General features: G+C 37.8%; 1 protein-coding gene across 4 annotated transcripts in view; it reads right to left on the bottom strand.

The window, feature by feature from the left end:
- The window catches only part of Lgr5 (leucine rich repeat containing G protein-coupled receptor 5), a 124801-nt gene that overhangs the window by 70237 nt on the left and 41874 nt on the right, over positions 1-12690 (bottom strand). The gene's annotated exons all lie outside the window — the stretch shown is intronic.

Genomic DNA, 12690 nt, shown 5'->3' on the forward strand with positions numbered 1-12690 from the left:
CTCTATTTCTTGCTGTCTCTCATATATGCTATGCATCACTGGTGTATGCCATCTGTATCTCAGAAGCCAGAACACTGACAGCTGGGCAGATTCTAATCAAGACCAACCCAGACTTCTCATAGGCAGCTACAGGTTCACTTAAGAAATGACTTGTTGCTCCAACCTGGAGATTCAGAACTACTGCTGTAACAATCTCAGACACACCTCCACTCTTAACATTCATCTGCATGCTTATAGATGCTTCACTTCAGGCACCCAAAACTCTGAAACAGGGCAACAAATATTAAAAGAATGTAAAATGCTTATGTATTGTCCCATTATGTAAATGCCCCTGGTTTATAAGATCAATATCTGACACAAACTGATTTGCATACCACACAGAAAAATGTTAAGAGAAAAAATTCAGTGTGGTCCATACCAGGTGATGGTCAGAGAAGACAATGTTCTTCTTTTTAATCTGAATCATTTCTGTTAGTAAAATGAACATACCATTGTACCTGCCCAGCTGATTTTGGTATCAAAAGCTTGGTTCCTTTATCAAATATTAACTTGATATCAGTGATGCTTAGCATGGAGGGCTCATTTACTCTCTGTTTTTAAAAGGTGGCAAGCATGTACCAGGAGGATAAAATGTGTTGTTGAATGTTTTAGAGTGTGGAAAAACAACCTCACAAAACCAAATCAGAATTACTGTTGATTTTAATACCCATTAGTGTATAATAATGAAGTCAAATAAATGCCATATTCTCAAGTTAAAACTAGACAATGATATAGATATAGAAAAAATCTATATTGCCCATATTTTTAAAAATCTGGATTTTTCTGGCATTGTCTAGATAACAGCCAAATAGTTACCAACTTCGATTTTTTTGTGTGTGCAAATATTTCTCTGAAATAGCAATGTTGCTTATTTCACTAAATAGCCATGTTTTAACTGATTGATGCAGTTTCTGGATTTTTCTCTGTGACTATATCATCTCTGCAAAGACTTGATAATTCTCAAGGTTATTCTCTTATTTTAAAGGGTTGTCCCACTTCTAAAAGACCTAGGATGTTTGCTTTTGGAAATATTTATTAGTATTCAAGATCAAACGAGCCTCTACATTAAGTCAGCTGGTATGAACAACACTGATTTTTTTCTCTTATATTTTTCTCTGTGATGTGCAAATCAGCTTGGAACAAATATTGATCTTGTCTATGTGCAGAAATCTTCAAATAGAACCAGGGGTATTTATATATTGAGAAGGTTCATAAGCACTACATATTTTAAAAATATTTATTGCCCTATTTCATCATTTCAGCCTCCTGAAGGGAAGTTTCTGTAAGCATTCAGTCTGTGGTCCTCCCTGAAACACCTTCTATGGTGGAGGAGCCCAGGGCTGCAGAGAATGTAGGCAAACCTGAGAATCACGTCTCAGTTTGAATCCTGGTCTTCTGTTTGCTAGTTGCATGATCTTGGGGAAATTAACTTACTCTGTAGGCTTCCTTGTATTTAAATAAGGGTGTCCCTATGCTAACGGTTTGAAACCCTGTGATTAGCTATTCCCACTCAGAAAAGAGTGTCTTAATTCTCTTCTTATAAAAGAAAGTACCTACCTTCCCCAGGAAGAATTAATTACTTCTTTGTGTTCCCTGGCATATTATACTGTCACTTCTCTTAGGAGATGAGCTAACACCACTGCAATCAACGCTTTATCTCCTGATTCTAATACATGCTGTTTTCTTTTACAAAGCATCTAACAGTTTATATAAACTTATAGCAGAAAATAACTGTCAATTAGAACAACCTAAGATAAAATGAAATGGGCCTTTAAAATCAAACTCAAAATGTGCAAGGCAAAAATCAATTACTCTGCATTCACTCTTTCCTTTCTGAATGCACATTGGCACTGATGCTAAAGGCAATCTTGTTCCTCCAGTTCAGTATGTCCCAAATTACTGATGGGTATAATTTTTTAAGTTATGAGCATACATTTTATAAAATATAGTAAAACCTGATTACTAAAAATGTGAAATCAAAATACAAAGATAGCTGGGTGTGGTGGTGCACATTTGTAATCCCAGGAACGTGGGATGCTGAAGTAGGAGGATCACAAGCTCAAGGCCAATCTAGACAACTTAGTGAGACTGTCTCAAAACAAAAACCAAACAAACAAACAAACAAATAAAAAAAGAGGACTGGGGATGTAGCTTACTAGGAGAGCACTTAGCATGCTCAAAGAGGCCCTGGGTTCAATCCCTAGTATGAGATAGACACCCAAAGATATGAAAAAACAAGTCTCAATATTTTATTATGTGATTCAACAGAGATTGTTAAATTACTATGCAGGTTTCTAAACCATGATTCTCAGATTCTTATCTGTTGTGTATTGGTAAGAAACAGCCATGGTCCTGGATGAGTTCTTGAACCATTCTTTAATAAGTAATGCTCTTCTTGCTTTCATCTCAAGAAAGACAAGGCTTATGTTACTTCTAACCTGTTCAACTCAGAGTTAAAAATAACAGAATCAGAGTATGTCCAGCTGATAGTGAGGACTGGCATCTCTGGGGTGAGGATGCTCATCACAGAGGAGGAAAGTGAGCCTCAGAAAGGTTAGGTGGCTTCTTTGTCACAGTGCAGTATGCAGTGGGAAAATCCCAGAGCCAAGACCTACCTAGTTTCTACTGGTCTTAGGTTTTTTTTTTCTTTTTTTCCTAACAACTTTTCTGCTCTTTATAAAATATAGTTTTTTATATTCACCCCCTTATTCACTTTACAAAGGTAACAGTTTTAGTTACCTTCAGTCATCTGAAGTCCAAAAATATTAAATAAGAAATTCCAGAAATAAATGATTTGTAAGTTTTAAATTGCATGCTGTTCTGAATAGCATGATGAAATCTGTGCTATCCTGCTCTATACCACTTGGGATGTGAATTGTTCCTTTGTCTGTTGTTTCCACACTGTATACTCTACCCTCCCTTTAGTATATATAGTATACGATACCCTGAAAGAGATATCACTTCACATAACTTTTATTATAAAACATTATTATAATTGGGCTGGGGTTGTGGCTCTGTTGAAGAGTGTTTGCCTCACATGTGTGAGACACTGGGTTCAATTTTCAGCACCACATGTAAATAAATGAATAAAAAAATAAAGGTTCATCAACAACTAAAAAATATATATCATATATATAATATTGTTATGATTGTTTTACTTTATTATTAGTTATTTTTAATATCTTACTGTGCCTAATTTATGAATTTACATGTATGTATAGGAAAAAACAAACAGAGTTTGGTACTCTTTAAAATTTCAGGCACCCACTGAGGGTCCTATCCCTTAAGGATAGAAGGGTCTACTGTCTTCTTATTCTGATCCTTAAATTATTTAAAACTTTTTTCTTTTCCTTTTCTTTTATTTGGTGCTTTTGATCCTTGGCACATATACAAACTTAGAAGCAAATGAAGGGTCTTAAAATAACTATCATGCCTATGCATTCTTTATTCTTTAAGTTATTCTTTTAAAATGTTCCTGTTTTCACCAAGTTTTGCTTATGATTCAGTTTCTTAGTGAAGCTATATAATAGATTTCTTGAAATTTTTAATTTTTGGCTAAGATGTATGTGTGTGTGTGTGTGTGTGTGTGTGTGTGAGAGAGAGAGAGAGAGAGAGAGAGAGAGAGAGAGAGAGAGAGTGTGTTTTTTACTGGGGATTGAACTCAGAGGTCCTCTACCACTGAGCCACACTCCTATCCCTTTTTATTTTATTTGGAGACAGGGTCTTGCTAAGTTTCCTAGGTTGGCCTCAAACTCTTGAACCTCCTTTCCTCAGCCTCCAAAGCTATTGATATTACAGGTGTGCACCACCAGGCCTGGAAGGAATTAATTTTGAAAAACTGGTTATTGTAAACAGAGTGGGAATGGAAGATTCAATTGGGAATAAGATAGTGAAGTAGGTTAAACCTTGTTACCCCATCTCTGACCCAGTTTTTATCCATGCTATGTCCATGATCACATCTAGGAATCTGGAGCAGGGGTTGCAAAGTTCCAGAGGGGCAGTGAGCAATAAACTGGAATCATCCTGGGAACTTTGAAAACATCCTTATGCCTGGGTCTCATCCCTGAAGTCTCTGAGTTCATTCACATAGTGTGGGTGTTGAGAATTTTAAAAGCTTTTCAGATGATTTGAACTTTCAACCAAGGCTGACAACCATTGCATGGGAGGTCATTTCTAGGTGAGCTCTCTGAACTCATCCAACATTTCAGAGGATGAAGATGATTGAAGGCACCATTTCCTGTGATTTTCTATGAGATCCAACCCAGCAGAGCATATCATTCCCTTGAAAATGTTTTTGTTACTTCCAGCTATATATATTTTTTTCATTTGACAAATAATAATTGTGCATTAATTATAACAAGGTTCTATTCTAGGAATACAGTGAACAGAAAATCTGAATCATGTTCGACTCTTTCTTTGCCCAATCATTCCTACATCCAGGAGCCACCCAGTGTTAATGTTCCCACAGAGCTTGCTTCCGGATCTGGCCCTCTTCTTGGCTTCTTTTGGTCAGGTTCTTGTCAAGCTGATACCTGTCCTTTTCTCCATGATTGCTGGGTCTCCTCATTCTAGGTCATCTTCTACATGGTGGCCAGAGAAGTCACCGGGTGGCCAGAGAAGTCACCAGGATCAGTCAGTCCATCTGGCCATCAGTCTGCTCAGAGCCTCTGCTAGCCAATGGAAACATGATTGGCTGAGTAGATGACTTGGAAAAGGGCTCCCCCTCCCGAGACAGGGAGGCTGTGAAGAGTTTCAGAACGGGTCTTCTTCCCCTGCTTGAAGCACTTGCAGAGCAAGGTGAATGGCTTGGCAAACAAAACTTTGCCTAGAATTCAACCCTTGTGGAGGAGCCTCTGTGCAGACACAACCTGCCCCACTGAAGCCAAACAGGACAGCCCTTAAACCCCTGTCTGAGAACTTCTGATGGTTCCTGGCCCGTTCAAGGAAATGTTGCCCAGACACCTTAGGCAGCTCAGAAACTGGCTTAACGTATGTTTCCAACTTGTTCTTATGCAACTTTGCTCCATGCAGTGTGTGGTCCAGTTACATGGAAATTCTTGCTGTTCCCCTCTGTATCTGTCTTCACATGTGTGATTCTCTTTCCCTGGAATGCATTAGCCTCTCTTATTTCAAAATTACTGCTTCCCCATGACCTGCCCCCACATCCCAAGATCTAGTTCAACAGACCCCTGTGTTTCTGACACAAGCTCCTATCTTTCCAGTTTAACTCTTCTCTGTTTCAACTGCTATTTCTTGGATACTTTCAGTGTCAAAGTTCTTTGATACTTCTCAGCCTAACAGTTCAGCTTCGATCACATGTTGATCATCTGGATCACTGTCTCACCAACACTCTGACCTCCCTAAACCCCATCTTTTGTTTCACTCTTGGGGCAAAACTGTAGCTCAGGAAAAACACCATAATTCATTTTCTCTGTTACTAGTCCAGGGTACTGAGTGCTGCTAGAAAAGAAAAACTCAGAAATGTGCAGATTAGCGACTATAAATTCATGTCTTTGTGGGTTCGAAACACTGCTGCACAATCCTGTTATTTGTTATTGCTCAACTTACTCCCTTGGGAACTGTTGCCAATCTTTACTAGTTGCCTCCAACTTCTTAATCAACAACTGCTCCCATCATGCCCTCGGGACACCTTTCCTCTTACTTCATGGAAATAACTAGGATTCTTTGGACCACCAAAGATGAAATAGGCCAAATTCTTATTCTCCTTTGTCCCAAGCTTACTAAACCCATACTTTTCTCCTTGCTCAGCCTTCCCCAGGGGTCCTATACCCTATAGTATGCTACAGCACATTTCTCCATGCTATGAATCGAATGTTTGTGTTCCCCTAAATACATATGTTAAACTCCTAATCCCCACAGTGGTGGTGTTTGGAGATGGGACACTTGGGAGGTAATTAGGTCATAAAGGTGGAGACCTCATGATGGGATTAATGTCCTCGTAAGAACAGACATGAGAGACCTCTGCTGCCTGTCATGGGAGGAAGCAATGAGAAGACGGCTATCTGAAAACCCAGAAAGCAGACTCACCACCCTCTGGATCTGCTGGCAACTTGATCTTGGAATTCCCAGTCTCCAGAACTGGGAGAAATAAATGTTTATAGTTTAAGCCACTTAGTTTATGCTAATTGTTCTAGCAGTTGGAATAAGACACACCATGAATCATTCCGATTTCCTATATTTTTAACTTCTTTCCTTCATACCCATGGTCCAGTCTTTTCTACTACTAATGCAAAAAGAAAAGGGAATCTTTTGATCTCGTGTGTCCTTTTAGCTGTGACCCAATTTTCTCCTTCCCTTTGGAGTTGTCATTTTCAGTTTCTACTTCTCATTCCCACTCAACTCACAGTGCACAGGTTTCTATCCCTGAGCATGTTGAAACTGCTCTCCCACGGAATGGCAATCTCCAACCTCCATATTGTCTAATGAACACCTGGCTTACTGGGTTTCTTTCTTGCATTAGACCTGCTTTTTTTTTTTTTTAAACTCTAAATTCTATTGGTTTCCGAGTCACCACTATCAGGATTCTTTCTATATTTCCCCAAACTTATACTTTATGGACTCCTCTGTGGAATTTTCTCCTATCTGCCCTGTAAATGTCAGTGTTCTCTGGAGTTCTGCCCTTGGCCTAATATTCTACAATCCCTACCCTTTTTCCTTGGAGGCTATTACTTACTCTTAAGGGTTTAAATATCACTCATATGTCCGTAATCCCCCCCAAATCCATATTTCTCCTAAATTTCAGAATTATATATCCAATTTCCTTTTGGATATGTCCACTAGCAATCTTACAGGAATGTACCATGACCAAAATGGAAAAAATCATTTTCTACTCCAAATGTGTTTCTTTTTCTGTAGATCCAGTTTCTAGTTAATGCCACTACCATCTTTCTGTCAACAAAGCCCAAAGCTTGGCAGCTACCCAAGTCCTGTTCCTCTCTTTCATCCTCCTATATCCTTTTTTTCCTTTTTTTCTTACTATGAAGGCCCCCACCAGCTCCATCTGGAATTGCCTCCTAACTCTGTGACTGCTTGCTTCCAGGCTTGACTCTTTAGGTAGGCCTACCCTCCAGATGGCAGTTAGAGAGATCTATCAAAATGTATAGAACTAACCAAGTCACCTCCCTACTTAAGACCCTTGGATATGTCCCTTAGCCTTCCAAATGGAGCCTACATTTATTAGCATTGCATACAAGCTTTATCTGGGGCATACCAAATCTACCCACCTGGAATATCAATTCTATTTCATCTTTTAACTCAGGACAGGTGTCATCTTCTCCAGAATGCCTTCCCTGAACTCTAAAACTAGTAGCAGAAATGATTTGTTCACTCTCCTCCTGCACCACCCACACATTTAATGACATTATACAGAAATATGTGTATGTGACTGTCTTTCCCAGTAGCTCAGTGGCCATATTTTCTTCCATCATAATACTTTTTTGGGGGGGAGGGGTGTACCGAGAATTAAACTCAGGGACACTTGACCACTGAGCCACATCCTCAGCCCTATTTTGTATTTTATTTAGAGACAGGGTCTCAGTGAGTTGCTTAGCACCTTCCTTTGCTGAGGCTGGCTTTGAACTCCTCCTGCCACAGCCTCCCAAGTCACTGGGATTACAAGTGTGTACCACCACGCCTGTGCCATCACAGTACTTTTGATTCTTAGAAGACTCTTGCATATAGGAGTCACTTATATTGAGTTGAGTCCTCTTCTGTTGCAGCCTTCCTATGACTAAAGAGAAAATCTTACCCAATCTGTCTTTTAAAAAACCATGTTTCTTGTCAAATGACTGTGCTGCTTCTAAGAATACAAGCTATAGAAAATTTCTGGAATAAAACACTTGGGAGAACACCCTCTTTGGGTTGCCTACCTTCCACAATGATTTCTTGCCTATAATCAGGTTTCCCTTTCCAGCTGATACTATTTGCTTTCTGTCCCAGAGATTCATCAAAGATTCTCATTCATTGAAAAGTCCCTTTCAGGGCTGGGGATGTGGCTCAAGCGGTAGCGCGCTGGCCGGGCATGCGTGCGGCCCGGGGTTCGACCCTCAGCACCACATATAAAGATGTTGTGTCCGCCGAAAACTAAAAAAAAAAATAAATATTGAAAAAAAAAATTCTCTCTCTCTCTCTCTTAAAAAAAAAAAAAAGAAAAAGAAAAAAAAGAAAAGAAAAGTCCCTTTCTGCCCTTATGCTCCTTTCTATCATTTCTATGAATTTGTTGTGGGGGAGGGGGATGACTGCAGTATGCATTCAGTCCACCATCTTAAAATCTAGCCATGCTACTGTCTATATTTGGGGCTCGGTATGTGAATTGAGTATCAAGGAGGCTCTTCCTAATAGTAAGAACATAGCTAAAACAGAAGGTGAGGTTCCTTCTTTAATCTCTTCTACAAAGACAAACATTTTCCTTTTTAGCAGCACAGTGCAGTTCCTATCATCTCTTAAGAATGATAATTTTAAAATTTGTGTTGGGAGATCCAAGAGCATTTAGCTTTCTGCTGGATTTTTTTTTTTTTTAACAGTGGATCTGGGCTGAAATCATTCCAGAACTTTTCAAATATGCTTCTAGAGAAAAACCCTCTTGTGAATTTCAAACGAAAAGGTATCATTTTATAAGATGAATAATGATATTTTCAGGTACTTTCCTCATGCCATTGTTTTTAACTCCAAAACAATGCATCCTTTAAAGATTCTTCTATTGAAGTGAAATTCATAAATCCTAAGTGTCTAGTCCAGTGAATTTTCACAGTATGAACACACTTCATAAATCAGTGCAATCAAGACAGAACGATGCTATTACCCCAGAAACCTGCTCATGTTCCTTCCAACTCACTAATTCCCACCAAGAGCAACCATCTCATGACTTCTAAGACTTTGCATTAGTTTTGCTTATTTTTGGTATTTCTATAAATGCAATCATGTCTTGCATAGTTTTTATGTTCATCTAGCTTCTTCATTTGTTATGTTTATTACATACTAGCTTCTTCTCAATGCAATATATTTCATTTTATTATTATACCACACTGCATTTATCCACTCTACTGTTGCAGGGCCTTTAGGTTGCTTTTAGTTTGTGTTATTATAAACAGTGCTGCTATAAACATTCTTAAACATGTCTTTTGTTGAACATACATGTGTGCCTTTGTTAGAGAAATGCTAGGAATGGGTCTTGATATATGTATGTGCTTGGTTTTTAAAATATATATATTTTTAGTTATCAATGGACCTTTATTTTACTTATTTACTTATATGTGGTGTTGAGAATTGAACACAGTGCCTCACAAGTGCCAGGCAAGTGCTCTACCACTGAGCTATAACTCTAGCCCTATGCTCAGTTCAAATAGATACTACCAAATATTTTTCTAGAGTGGTTAGATTGATTTATATTTCCATGAAGTTGTCTATGAGAATACTAAATGTTTCATATCTAAATGTTTTCATTAATAGTCACCAAAATAAGTATTATTTCTTTTTAAAATTTTAATCATTTTGACAGGTCTACAATAGTATATTCTTGTGGTTTTAATTTAAATTTCCTCACTTATAATAATCTAATAATTGAGCAAATATTTATGACTCTTGCCCTTCAAGATACGCTTGTTTGCAAAATGCTAGCAGAACATTTTATCTTATTTGATGACCTTCAAATTAGAAATAAGGTATACTTATTATAAGTGAAACTATACACTGATATGTAATGAAAAGGCTAGTAACCTTTCATCTTCTAATACTCCTCTTGGGGATTCAAAGGTCTTCTTAGAAAGAGTTGATATTGAAATAATTTTGCCTTCAAGTCTTGGCTTTGCCTTTCTGAGCTGAATAAACTTGAGCAAGTTATTTAATGTCTTTGTACTTCAGTTCTTCATCTGTGTCCTCTGTGAAATGGAGATGATGATAGCGTCTATTTCATAAAATTGTTGTGAGAAATAATTGAGCTACTACATGTACAGTACCTAAAATACTACCTGGAACATTATAAGCACTATATATTTTGCTATCATCATTTTTATAATATCACAGAATCTCATCTTTTGCCTGTGCTGCTGATATATCAAAGGTAGAGTCATGCCAACTTTTGATATTTATAATTATCTTGAAAAAATCTTGTTAAAATTAAAAGATAATTAAAATGTGTTCAGAGGCAGCTGGCTTATGTTCTACTGGTAACTTATTAAATGGCAACACTAATTTTTTTTTAGTGGAAATTTTAAAAAGATAGTCTTTTTTGGGGGAGTTAGTATTGAACTCAGGGTCATTCAACCACTGAGCCACATCCCCAGCCGTATTTTGTATTTTATTTAGAGACAGGGTCACACTGAGTTGCTTAGCACCTCACCATTGCTGAGGCTGGCTTTGGACTCACATTCCTCCTGTCTCAGCCTCCCAAGCCACTGGGATTACAGGAAAAAGATAGTCTTAAAACCAAAGCTCATTTGAAAAAAATTATATTATCATTTTAATCTTAATAGGCAGAAATAGCTAATGAGCATTCGACTGCTTTATTTATACCAATAATAAGAGAAAAAGTACATGTTCTTGTTTGTGGGTAGATCACTTTTCTAGAAACCTCATATTCTGAGATTTCCATCTCCAAAATAGAGAGCCAAGTAAGCATGTAACCAAACCAAACTAAACCAAACCAAATCAAGAACAAGGATAGCAAACTAAACACTTTCTGAACAGCCAGAACCAGAGGCCTACAAAGTCAGTAACAACATTCATGTGCTTTTCTCAGAGGAAAAGGCCCTAATTAGAAGGGAAGTTTAATCTTGTTATTTGTTTGTTTGTGTTGCTTTTAAACCCATAGCAACAAATTACTAATGGTAGGCACACTCAACAAGTCTTGTAATGACATGAGAAAGCAGATTTTAAAACCCAAATAACAGTAATAACAGAATCAAATAGAAAGTTGTGTTCAATCATTTAGTGTAATAATTCTAGATATCTCAGAAGCTCCCAAGGACAACCAATTCCCTGCCCTGCTCCAAGAGACTACAGTGCTTTATAATCTCTAAAGGATTGTCCAATCATCAACATCATCAAAAAAGCTTCAGCATCTTGGAATACCCTGAAGTTCCATCTCTTTTGCCTTTCTCTGTTTCCTCTGTATACATTTTCTCCTGTGCAGTTTCATCTGACCGCATGGAATCAACATCGTGAACAGTCTCTGGCATTGACCTTATACCTGAGCTATAGACCTTTCTTTCAGTAGCTTTCTGAACATCATGTGAATAACTGATAAGTTACTTAAAATCCAACACATTTTTTCATTATTTTCTTTTTTTCTCCAAACCAGCTTTTCTCTTTGTGTCTCCTCCTCTTGATAAACACATTCCCATTCTCTTTTAAGTTAACCAAACTGGAAAACTTAGTTTCTTTTTTTTACCTCATTCTATTATTTATCCTCACTCTCATCAGTCTTACTGATTATATTTCTGAAATGTTTCCAGAATAATAATAGATAACATTACTTGTGTCAAACACTTTACATGCACACGTACACACACACACCCCTAATCTAATTAATGAATGAGTCCAGACAGTGACCCATTCTATAGATGAAGAAACAGAGGCATGAAGAACTAAAGTAGTTTTCCCAAGGTGACACAAACAGTTAGTGATAGAGTGTGGGTCTGAGCTCAGTCTTTCTGGTTCCAAAGAGGGGTTGGGAGTGGGGTGTCGGGGGGAGGGATTGCTTTTTTGCTGCTACATGTGCTCTGGAATGATCTAATTTCCATATTTTTGGGCTTTAACGCAAGTTCATATTTTTTTGATCTTCTTCATTCTTAAAAAACTCCACAAATGTAAGGAGGTACCTCCTTTCCTCATGTCTGAACCTATTGACATCTTGTGGCGTCTGTAATGGCTCTGACCTCTTTGCCAGCGCCTTGGAGTGAGTCCTTGTTCCGACCACTTTCCTGGACCATCTACTCTGCTAACACTTAGCCTCGGGCATCATTTTCTGGATTCTTCTTGACTCCTTGTCTGCAGTTCCTGATTCACCTTCTAGTCCCAGACTCTGGAATTCTGGTTGGAATCCTGAGCTTCTGGCTTGTCTGAGAGGGAAGGACAAGCAGTTGTCACAGGCTCTTAATGGTCTTCCCTGCCCTCTGCCTTTATTCTCTCCCCCTTCCTGGTCCATACAACACTATCTTAATTTTTTCCTTGAGGATAAAGGAATCAATATTTTACATAATGCTTCCATTTCTTCTTATAAGAATAACTCCATTCATTTGTCTAGAAATTTATAAATAGCACCTACAAATAACATCTATAGATAACATGTCTATAAATTTTGTCTATTAATTTCTAGACAAATGGAAATACTTTTATGCCCACAAATTCTTACAAATTTGTCTTGAGGGGTATGATAATGTCAGAACCTAACTGATACTATATTCCCAAGAAGCTGTTTTGAAACTTGGTGTAAGAAAAATGGTTTCTGTGTATAATGTTTAAAAATGGATATTTGCAGATTTCTAAGCTTGTGCTATGATTGACAATCCTAATGTTCACTTGAATTTAATATATTTTGTTTTTCCTTAAGTTTCGAAGAAAGTTGAAACAGATGACTTTGGAGCTAGGGGAGCATTCCTCAACCTGTGGGCACCCCACGCACTGTAACGCGCT

The sequence above is a fragment of the Marmota marmota genome, unplaced genomic scaffold, assembly GCF_001458135.2.
Source record: "Marmota marmota marmota unplaced genomic scaffold, marMar, whole genome shotgun sequence".
Taxonomy (NCBI): domain Eukaryota; kingdom Metazoa; phylum Chordata; class Mammalia; order Rodentia; family Sciuridae; genus Marmota; species Marmota marmota.